The sequence below is a fragment of the Mastomys coucha genome, unplaced genomic scaffold (assembly GCF_008632895.1).
Source record: "Mastomys coucha isolate ucsf_1 unplaced genomic scaffold, UCSF_Mcou_1 pScaffold20, whole genome shotgun sequence".
Lineage (NCBI taxonomy): Eukaryota > Metazoa > Chordata > Mammalia > Rodentia > Muridae > Mastomys > Mastomys coucha.
In genome coordinates this window covers 43084246-43095787 of record NW_022196903.1, presented here as the reverse complement: position 1 = coordinate 43095787, position 11542 = coordinate 43084246, and the positions used below count along the sequence as shown (strand labels likewise).

Below are 11542 nucleotides of genomic sequence, written 5' to 3'. Positions count from 1 at the left end.
AGTGTTTCCCTGTTGAGTTTCAGTTTTGTTTTGGGCCCATCTTTCTTTGCTGAACCCCATTATTCCATTTTGGAACAGGAATGTTTATTCTATTTATTTTATGTGATGGTTTGAGTGAGAATGCTCCCCATAGCCCCATATGCTTGATCCCCGGGTGGTAGAATTGTTTGGGAAAGATTAGGAGGTGTGGCCTTCTTGGTGTGCCACTGTCCCCACCGGCTTAGAAGTTTCAAAAGCCCACACCATTCCCTAGCGCTCTCTCTTTCTCTACCCTTCCCTTTCTCCCTCTCCCCCTCCTTCCCTCCCTCCTTCCTTTACTTCCCCTCCCACCGTATCTGATGCTTGTGGACTAAGATGTAAACACATAGCCACTGCTCCAGTGCCATGCTTGCCTTCCTACTGCTGTGCTTTTCATCATGATGATCATGGACTAACCAAACCTCCGACACCATAAACTCCCAATTAAATGCTTTCTTTCATAAATTGCCTTGGTAGACATGTCTTTTTACAATAGAATAGTAAGACATTGTATATTGGAAATATGTAACTCCATTTTTTTTTATTTTTGTTACTCCTAGTTAAGAGGTTACCTTGATCTTCAGAAGAAACGTTGGACTTTTGTGTAGTGTTGACAGTGTTAAGGCTTTAGAGATTGACGAAAGCTGATGTGCATTATGAGAGAAGAATGAGACTTTAGGAGCCAGAGGTGTAGTGTAAAGTTCACAGAGGATGCAGTGATGTTACTTAAGCTTTATTGTCAGCTAGGTTAGATTTAAAATCAACAATGAAACACGAATCTAGGTGTATCCATGAAAAATTTTAAGTATAATGTCACTAGCTTCTATTAAAGCAAAGCTTCTACCCAGAATCCTAGCCCCACTTAGCACCATCTAGATAATCCATGAATACGATTACCTAATCATCATGATAGAAACATAGAAGAAAATTCAAACAAAAGTTCAGATAGAAATATATTTGAAAACTGAGTATAGCAGAAGGCACATGATTTATAATCCTAATCTACAGAAGCCAGTCAGTTACTGATTTCAAGACTGTATTTAATTAGACAAACTGTAGAATAGTGAATTTATTTGATGGCACACAGACAGAGGAATAGGAAGGATATACAAAAAAGAGGGGGAATTTTTTTTCTTGCTAAACTTTAAAAATATCTCACTTCTAACTATAATTGTACAAGACCCTTTGGCAAGTACAAAACCCATTGTCCTAGTTACTGTTTTATTTCTGTGAGGAGACACCATGGCAAAGGCAACTTATAAAAGGAAACATTTAATTGGGTACTTGCTTACATTTTCAGATGGTTAATCCATGATCAAAATGTAGGGAGTGGGGTGACTGGCAGGAAGGCATGATATCGAGAGCTTACATGATCTGCAGGACTGCACCTGCATCAGGCTTTTGAAACCTCAAAGCCTAACCCCAGTAACACACTTACCTCAAAAATTCAATACCTTCTCATTCTTCCTAAACAATTCTAATAACTGGGGACCAAGAATTCAAATATTTGAGCTTATGGGAGCCATTCTTACTCAAATCATCACATACATGTCAGATTAAAACCATCCATGCTTTAGGGGTAGATCTGAGGGGCAGGGTGGGGCCCATAGCATTACCTAGTTCTAAGCCAAAGGCCCTCTCTATCCACCTGTTCAGCTGTCTTCCTGATGCTTGTCAGAGGTCTTCAGTGAACCACTCAGGCCTGAAGAGACATTTTCACTAACTATCCAGCAACCAACTTAGAATCTAACACACAAACCATACATGGGCTGGAGAGATGTTTTCACATGCAGGTACCACATGGAGTCCAAAATACATTAGGACCTCTTCATACCAAGAGCTTGTTACTTTACTGAGAAAGTCGGACATATAAATCTAAAGTACTTTGTAATAGCTTATGTCCTCATGTCTCCAGGGAAAGTGCTCACATGACAACAGAGGTAGAATGGAGACAATGTTGGCAGGAGAGGAACCTCTCTGGGTTGTTTGTGGTGGCAGTACTACTGGTTTTACCAAGTCTCACGAGACAACAAAAAAATAAGGTTTAGGAATGTAGAAGGTGAATGACACATATTAGACATGTCTGAGATGGAAGGGATATAGTTCAGGGATAGAACATTTGACTGCAGATCAAGAGGTCTCTGGTCCAAATCCTGGTACCCCCTACCATATATTTATATTACACACATTCCACTCTACATTTCTTTCATTCACGTCTCAGCAGAGCTGGGGGCTCCAGGCTCCACTGAATACCTGTCATGTAGATGGATCGCCTCCTCCCATTTATTCTGGCAGGCTGGGTGTCCTTGTTATTAATGTCTGTCTCCCCAATTCCAGCATATATCTAGCTTCTTTCGTTCTTTTGAGTTCATAAAGACAAGACTAGGACTACGACAGAAGATTCTTCTGCAGTTTTCTAGGCACAGCAGGTATAGAGGCCGACAATGTCCAGAAAGGAAAGCCTGACTATACAAGTATCTCCCTACTTGGCTGTCTGGTAAACCTGTGGTCAAGACTAAGGAGACAAATCAGAAAACTTGGTGGTCTATGTAGGCTGGACGTTTCCTCTGTGAGTTTCTCTCCTCCTTCCAGATCCCACTGTTCACTTGCTTCATCCTCAAAGGCGAAAGACTGCTCAGCTGCTGTGCCAGGCAGAAAGACATCCTGCAGTGTTGCAGCTGACAGTGTCAGCTATGGCCTCCATCAAATTTTTGAATGACAGCCCATCTGTTGGGGCCGTCTGGGGGCTGAGGTGGAAGATAGTTGGCCAGCTCAGGACGGAGGACAGCAGTGTGAAGTGGGCGCAGGGCCTGCAGGCTGCTCCTCTCCTTTTCTTGGTTGATGGTGCTATTCAAGGATGGGCCTGGGAAGCTGCAAAGCTGAGGAAGGCATCTCACCAGTCAGGTCTGGCAGCTTCTGGAAAGTGGGCCTGTGAGCATCTGTAATTTAACTTTATAGTCAGTCATAATATATCACCACAGAGATGAAAATTATTAACTGTGTACACCAATACCAATGGGGGTATAGCTCAGGGGTAGAGCATTTGACTGCAGATCAAGAGGTCCCTGGTTCAAATCCAGGTGCCCCCTTATTTATGTCTGGTTACTGACTTACCATTCATCTTAGGCAGGCCACCCATGATGTTTCTGCCATTGATTACACTTATAAGCATTCACTGGCTCAAAGGCTGGATGGAGCCCCTAAGGAACATTATTAGTCTATTGCAGAGCTCTTATCTCTGCTGAGTCCTATCTTTTTTTTTTTTTTTAACCACATCATCTGTATTCTTTCCCTCATCCTCACTGGAATAATTAGTTTTAATTGTCAATTTGACACATTGTAGACTCACCTTGGAAATAAAGTCTCAATGAGGAATACAGTATCTAGATGGGCATGTCTGGAGGGGATTATCTTGAGGACTAAGACAATGGATATATGAAGACCCAGCACTATTCCCTAGGCAGAGATCCTGGATTGTGTGAGTGTGGAAAGTGAGCTTAGCACTGACAAGCATGCATGCATTCATTTTTCTCTGCTCTTAACCACAGCTATGACATGACTAACTGCTTAAAGTTCCTGCTGCCTTGACTTCCTTGAAATAAGGGAGCATTACCTGAAATTGTGTGAACTTTAATTTTTTCAAAGCCTACTTTTAATGATGGTTCTTAAATTCTTTTTCTTTCTTTCTAGTCCTCCACCCAGCAGAGGTATTGGGAAAGAAAGTATATAGTGGAAGTGGATCTGTTTAGAAATGGTTCTTTGGAGCCATGCCCATCTGTGTTGCCTGGAAAGTGGCAGTTCAGTTCACAGGTTAGCCATGGCAGCTCCATCCACTCAAAAACACTTTATGGATACATCAGCAATTCAGTTCAGGAGAATCAGGATAGCAAACATGAATCAGCAATGGTGGCACTATCTAGCAGAGACAGCCTTAGCCTTAGCATGAGTTAGCAGGAGGGACCAGCAGGAATGCCAGGTCCCTCCGTTCTCTGCCATGCCTCTGTCAGGGAAGTAAGGATCAGTGAAGATGCGAGACCAACAAGCATTGTACAGCAAGCCAAGCTCAGCCTCCATTACTGTCTGTGGAGTTGTATTTATACCCTCCAAACATCCTGTGTCTTCCACGGGTCTTTTCTCAGCATCTGTCTGTCTCGGCTGACATCACTCTGCCAATCAGCCTGAGTCCTAGAAGCTGCAGCACACCATCGGATGTGTTTTGGTGTTTCTTTCTATGAAGTCTTAACAAATACAGCCCAACTACATAATGTAAGGCAGACCAATACATGTTCATTAGCAAAGAATCTATCATCACATGTCCTTTCACACGTTTGCTTTAGTAAAACATCCTTTCTCCTGTGTCTGCTTCAGCAAAACACTCCTTCATGAGTCTGCCTTAGTCTTTCACCTGTATCCATTTCAGGAAAATACTACTACACGTGTTTGCCCCAGCAAAACACCATCCAACACAACTGACTTTCCAAAGAACCCTAAGGTTTCTACTTCAATTGTGAGCTAACATCAACCCTTTCCTCCCTCACTTGCCTCTTTTATCACAGGAGCAGAAATGGAACACCTTCCTCCAGTGCCCCCGACTCAATGAGCAACAGTCCAGGTATGCTCCAGAGGTGCCCATTGAGTGATGAACTTTATTCTGAGTTTCAGGACTCTATTGGCAGGCTAGGATGGGGTGGGCAGAGGCCGAGGCTGTGCCAGCATGGACAAACACTATCTGAAGGCAAAACCTGTAGGAGGCAGAAGACATCAGCAGAGGATTGCTGAACTTTTTAGTCACTAACTCGCTAATGTCAGCTGTTGAGGAGATGACAGAGGAGTGCTCTTTCTGCTTTCAGAAGATGGTTTGTTCCTTTTGTAAGACTGGTGCATTGGGATGTCACTGGAACATCCACTGGGTTGACTGGTTTGATTCCAAAGTACAGGACATACAGGATGCTCACTACTGGAAAGATAATGAAAGACTAGTATTGAAAGTGTGTAAAGTGACTGTCATGAGGACCCATTAGGATGGATGGATGGATGGAGAAATACACACACACACACACACACACACACATGAACTTGCAGAGCTGAAAGGCTGTTTCAGAGTAAAGCGATGACTGTGTGAGCTATTTGTGACAGGCTGTTCTTATCATACATTCTATGAGAAGGGTTTGACTTCCCATGAGAACTGATGATTCATAAAGAGAATTCAGAGGCAATGCAGATAGCACTTTGCTGTTGAAAAAAAAGTGAAACTGACCTCTCTCCAAGGCAGGAGGCCTTGACTAAATCAGTTCAAGGAGAGTAGAGAACCCAGAACCCAGAGCCTTCCCATCAGATACATCTCAGCAGTGTAACTTGGATGCTCCTTATGAAGACTGATCTGACTGAAGTGATGCCTGGTAAATTCTCTTACATGGAGAAAAGCATCCCAGAAAAGGGAAGCCTGTCCCACAGAAGCCCAGTGTATCCAGATATGTGTCATCAAGCAGCATTGTGATGATGACTTTTGAAAAATAGAGTCACATCACTGGATCCTCATGATTCTTGTGAGAGCTCTGCTGACAAGCCTTGATTCCTCAACCTGCTCCCTAAATCCACAGGTCCTAAAGGAGAAGGCCGAGCCCCTGACTTATTGAAGGAATTCAGATTGTGATTCCTGCTGGAAAAGAACCTGTGAGATGAATGAGGGGCCTTTGGGGATTGAGCAGGAAACACAGAGTTTGAGTGAGCTGGTGATGAGTCTGGTTTCGTGACATATACAATATATTATGGGATCTACTCAGGGTGACACAGGTGAAACGCACTAGGAAAGCCGGACACAACAGGGATGTAACTTGTTGACTGTTGGACTGCAGACTCAGGTTGTGAGTTCAAATCCAGCTGACTCCTACTGCTGCTTCTATTCATCTACAAGCCTATAATTGTCTTCTCTCTTTAGTGTTCTGCTTACCAGTCACCTCCAACACTGTCCCTCCTAGGACCCTGTCAATGTGCTTTACAAACATCAGATATCAATCATAAGTGAGAGCCCCATCAATGTTTAACGATCTATGTCTATTTCAGAAGTTCTTAATTAGTCACTCCATAAACCTGACATTGTGGAGGGATATCCTGAATCTGAGGCTGTCAAGTTATTCTGAGGCAAAGTCAGTGGGTCACTTGGTCCCACTCTCCCTACTGTGCAGCACCAAACCTTGTCCTTCAGTCTCCTTTTTAAGTTTTTTTTGTATGAGTGTTTTGTCTGCATGTATGTCTATGCAACACGTGGTTTCCTGGTACCCAGGGGAACGAGAAAAGCATTTCAGATCCCCTGGACCTGGACTTGGAGATTTTTGTGAGATGCCAAGTGGGTGCTAGGAACTAAACCCGTGTCTTCTACAAATCATGACGCCAGTGCTCTAGCCTCCAGCCCTTCAGTCCTGTCTTACGTTTCCACCCTTCAGTCTTGTCTCTGTTTTCTTGGTGGACAATTTTCTTACATTTCCTTTCTTTTCTCCCTTTTTTTCCTTCTCTTTTTGTTCTTTGGACTCTGAGTCCTTATGAATCCTCTGTTCAGGGCTTAAAGTTCGCAGTGGTGAGACTGGCAGAGCAGTTGCTTACAGTTCATGCAATCCCTGACTCAAGACTGTACCCTGCTGGCCACACTGCTGGCCATGTCATGCTCCTGGACCTTCAACTCCACAATTCTGAGGACAGAAGCCATTCTTCTTCAGATACATCAAGGGATTTAACAAGAGTGAGGAAGATGGGAGATGATGGAGGCTGCTCAATCCCTGCTCAGGAAAGCTGGGACCAGAGTCCCTGAATCATTAACGTGAACTTTGCTGTGGCGTGGTCATTATGACTTGTGTCCTGCTTAGGCCTGATTTAGTGTTTTTTTTTTCACATCTGTAGCATGAAGTTGCTTATATAAAATTAAGAGGTATAAACAAGTGTATCTGAAACAACCCTAGAGCCCCAGGTAGGTAGGTCATCCTAAGGAACTCTTCCCAGAGAGTTTGGTTTAGGTTTTCTCAAATGAACACTAAGGACATTTGCTTCTGGCCTACCCTGTTCCACTTGCCCTGTGTTCCTAGAACACATGGTGTTTTGAACCCAACAAAAGGGGGTTTCAGCCTCATAACCTGCCATGCAGGTCATTATTGCGGTTCACAGAGTCCACAGCTAGGCAAGACTGTTGATGACTTTACAAAGTACCTTCCAGTTCCACCAAAACTAGCCAATGAGGAGGATGCTTCCTGGTCAGTACCAACTTGGTTCCCCATGTCCTGTGCCGAATATGTGTGGTGTCTTTACCAATAGCATTTAGTGAGCATATGCTTGTAGGCATCTGAGAGCAATGACATTATCCTGTATTGTTCTGGGGTTTCAGAACACCAGAGTTTAATTGGAATTGCCCTACATGGGGATTATGCTCATCCAAGAAGCCATAGATTGCCAAATAAGACATTCCAGTGCCAGGTATGGATATTTCCCTTTGAGTTGTTACTCAGGGGTGTCCTGGAGCCACAAACATTTCATTTTTTTTTTCTTTTTTTGTTTTTTCGAGACAGGGTTTCTCTGTGTAGTCCTGGCTGTCCTAGAACTCACTCTGTAAACCAGGCTGGCCTGGAACTCAGAAATCCACCTGCCTCTGCCTCCCAAGTACAGGGATTAAAGGTGTGTGCTACCACTGCTCCTCCAAACATTTCTTATTATCTCTTAGTGTCAAGTACTGATGTTGAAAAGTTAACTACCATGATGATTTCTTATTCTTTATATATCACATACTACTTGTAGCCTAGGGTTTTACAATCTTCCTTTGGTGTTAAAATTCTTTGACTCTTCCTGTGACATTCATCCATTGTGCTGAATACTTGCAGAAACTTAGGATGGAAGCCCACATATTCCTTTATGGGAAAATTTGTTATATTTTGTCCTTCCATCATTTTCTGTTTCTAATCATTGTGCAAATGTGTTTGTGGGGGTGTAGATTCCGAGTCTTGTAAGTTTGTCCCTTTGTGTGATAATTATGTTAAGTACTCTTAAGGCTAAGTCATACTCATGGAAGGCATCAAATTACATTGTATTATGCAGCCCAGAGAGGGAGGCTATGCAGTTTATTAAAAAAATCTTCAACTAATGGAGATCTCCTAGCTTCACTGAGGTTCTGCTAAGGTGGATGTGGTAAGTTCAGTACAAAAATAATATTTAAGAAAGGGGGCACCTGGATTTGAACCAGGGACCTCTTGATCTGCAGTCAAATGCTCTACCCCTGAGCTATACCCCCATTTTATAGGTAAGGTAGCCTCTCATTATAACCTCTTCAAACTTGATACCACACCCGTGCTTGCTCTCTGTTCATGATCGACTGCTTCCTCTACTGATCTTGAACCTGGCAGGATTTTTCTATTTAAGTCTGCCCTTCACTCTTCTCCTCTCCAACTTTGATTAGCCCACCTAAATGCACCTCTCTCTCTCTTTGGGTGTGCTGCAGACCTCTCCTTTAAATCTAGAAAGATACTTAATCATAGTGGTTTCCTTCAGTTCACAATTTTTTGTAAATGACCAAGACAAGAGCTGCGGATTCTGGGTCTTCATTAGCCCAATCTGGAACCCAGAGAGAACTTTATCCTTCATGACATCAGGTGGGTGCTATTACTTCACTCCATTATTTACTCACTCAATATCACACATGGAGTTCATTAGCTCTTCTCAGTTATCAGCCACAGTGAATACACAAAGAGAGATAAGTCATTTTCCTTTTTCCTCAGAGTCATAGTATACATAGGAGTCAAATTCATGGATTGGTCTTTTCTTAGAAAGAGCAGGAGCCAAAGCACAGGTTAGGGGGAAGTGGAATTAAGGATCACCCTATAGGAGGCTCTGGAGGACTTCCTGATGGGACAGCTATGGAAATTTCCAGACGAAGAAGCCACTCCTCAGCTCCATAAGACTCTTTTCTGTGACCTTCTGCACCAAGTGAGCCTTACAGAGCCTTATAAAGCCTTGGAGTGTGGCTTGTGCTACAACATGTGACCTGGTTGGGTCTCACAGTGGGTCCTATACTAGCTCCTCTCAGAGAAGAGAACAGAGACCCGGCCTGAGCAGAATACAGAACACATGGGAACACAATCTGTTAGCAGCCCTATGTTAGCCAATACTTCATATTTGGTCTCTCGTATATAAAAGAGACAATAAGAAGGGGGCACCTGGATTTGAACCAGGGACCTCTTGATCTGCAGTCAAATGCTCTACCCCTGAGCTATACCCCCATCTGCTTCATGTATATCTCATAAACATTTCTGAAGCTGTATGGCCACTCCCCAATGTGTGTACTTTCCAGTACTCTGAAGTCATCTGTGTTCTCCTGTGAGGCCCAGTCCTAAGCCAGCTCTGCACGCCTGTCTGTCACCTCCTCATGACCAGCATCCTCCTATCCTATTTCACAACTGAGACAGAATACAAACACCTGGATGTTTGCATTTATCTCATTCTGCAGACCTACCTATGCAAGATACACTCAAAGGGCTGGATGTTAAGGAATTGATGGCTTTTAGGGAGAGAGAATTGTTTTCTTTAAGGGAGTGGCTCTTGGTAAATCAATCTTATTGCAGTGGAACACTTCTGACCCAGAAGCATATGGACAGCACAAATTGGAGGACACAGAGCCTGTGGTACAAAGGTGAGATGGCTCTGTGAAGAGGAATTAAAAGGAGTTGAAGGTGAATATGATCAAAATACACCATATGACATCTCAAGTAATTAATGAAAATATTGTAAAAACATATTTTTAAGCAATAGGGTCAATACCATCAGGTTGTAGAGAAGAACCAATAGCCTTTGGAATAGCTTGTGACACAATGTTTAACCATAACTTTTTAAAAAATGGCAGAAAGGCCCACTCCATTAGATGGTGCCCATATTTAATCCTGCTAAGATGGCCTTGAACCTGGGACTAGCTAGGTTATAGGCCCTAGGAGAAAACCTACTACTATTGTACTGCTACAGGAACACAGCAATAAAATGACTCCTAATGATGGACTGCTACACTCAGATCAGTGCTTTGGTCAGCTCACGTTCAAAAAGCTTCTCCTTGCAGTAGATGGAAGTTGACACAGAGACCCACAAATGGACAGTGCACAGAGGGTGAGAGACTGTGGAACACTCAGTCATAAATTCAATCCCTTTCTCAAACCCCTGCACTCAAGGTCAGAGTGCTGTGCTGGAGAGAAGGCCTTAAGGCTGTAAGGGCCAAAGCCGGTGGATGACTCCAAGGAAGCAGTGCCATCTGTTTTGTATTTCATTTTCCCCATCTTTTCCTTTCCATTTCAGATTTGCAAAAGAATGATAATAACTCATAACCATATGAAACTGTCAACATTAGGTTGTCTTGAAATCTCCTCTGCTAATAATATTGATCTAAAACTGTTCTATTTAGTTCATTGTAGATATTTTTTAAAAGGTCAATTTCAGATAATATATTTTGCCAAAAATTGTTAATAATGTAAATATCCTTCCTCTTTGACACATTTTGAACTGTATTACACAATCTCATTGCTTTGAGCACTACTTTTTCCCAAGCTCCTGTTAGTATGGCCCATTACATCACACGTATAGTATTCAACTACTATTCATTACTTTCTTACATCTTTTTATTTATTCACTTTACATCCTGCTCACTGACCCCTCCCAGTCACCCCTCTCAAAACCCATCCCCCCACCCCCTTCTCCTCTGAGAAGGTGGGGGCCCCCTCTATATTCTCCACCCTGGTATGTCAAGTCTCTGCCAGGCTACATGCATCCTTCCCAACTGAGGCCAGACATGGCAGCCCACCTAGAACATATCCCATGTACAGGTAATAGCTTTTGGGATAGCCCTGTCTCCACATGGAGTCCAAGCTGCACATCTGCTACATATGTGAAGGGAGGCCTAGGAACAGCGTATGTGTTCAACTGCTTTTCTAATCTAAAGTGTAGTCATCTCCCATATTCCTCCAACAAGCAGCAGCATAGGTCCTGTTATAACAGCAACACAGGCTCCAGTATCAACTTTTCTCATACTGTTCTCTGTTACTATAGAGTCACATACATGAGTACTGCATTACACTATTGCCATGAATACACATCATGATTAAGACAGCTTACTATAAAAGAAAACGCTTAGGTGGGGGATTGCTTAACTTTTTCAGTTTCGTCTGTGATGGCCATGGTGAGGAGCATGGTAGCATAGGCAGGCTTGTCACTGGAGCACAAACTCAGAGTTTACATCTGACACACGAGCAGGAAGCAGAAGGTCTACGCCTGATGGAGATTTTGAAACCTCAAAGTATACGCTCAGTGACAGATTTCCTCCTACACGGTCACACCTTCCAAACATCCCTAAATAGTTCCACCATCTGGGGACCTAACATTCAAATATATGAGCCTATGGGGCTGTTCTCATTCAAACCAAGTGTTTAATGAAAAATATTTACTGTACAGACTCAGTATAGCATGAGGGAAGAAGTATAGGCCTTATCACGCATACAAAGGCTAGACATTT

General features: G+C 43.0%; 1 long non-coding RNA gene and 3 other non-coding genes across 4 annotated transcripts; 1 reads left to right on the top strand and 3 right to left on the bottom strand.

Moving 5' to 3' along the window:
- Positions 1 to 2104: 2104 nt before the first annotated feature.
- On the bottom strand, positions 2105 to 5419 carry LOC116098852. Its single transcript, XR_004121973.1, has 2 exons — positions 5276 to 5419; positions 2105 to 2957 (listed from the first exon to the last, which is right to left on the bottom strand). It is a non-coding gene; the product is annotated as an uncharacterized LOC116098852 (long non-coding RNA).
- Positions 3036 to 3107, top strand: Trnac-gca. The gene has a single exon. It is a non-coding gene; the product is annotated as a tRNA-Cys (tRNA).
- Positions 5420 to 8215: 2796 nt separating the features above from the next.
- Trnac-gca lies at positions 8216 to 8287 on the bottom strand. The gene has a single exon. It is a non-coding gene; the product is annotated as a tRNA-Cys (tRNA).
- A 913-nt stretch (positions 8288 to 9200) lies between these two features.
- On the bottom strand, positions 9201 to 9272 carry Trnac-gca. Its single transcript has one exon. It is a non-coding gene; the product is annotated as a tRNA-Cys (tRNA).
- Between the last annotated feature and the right edge of the window lie 2270 nt (positions 9273 to 11542).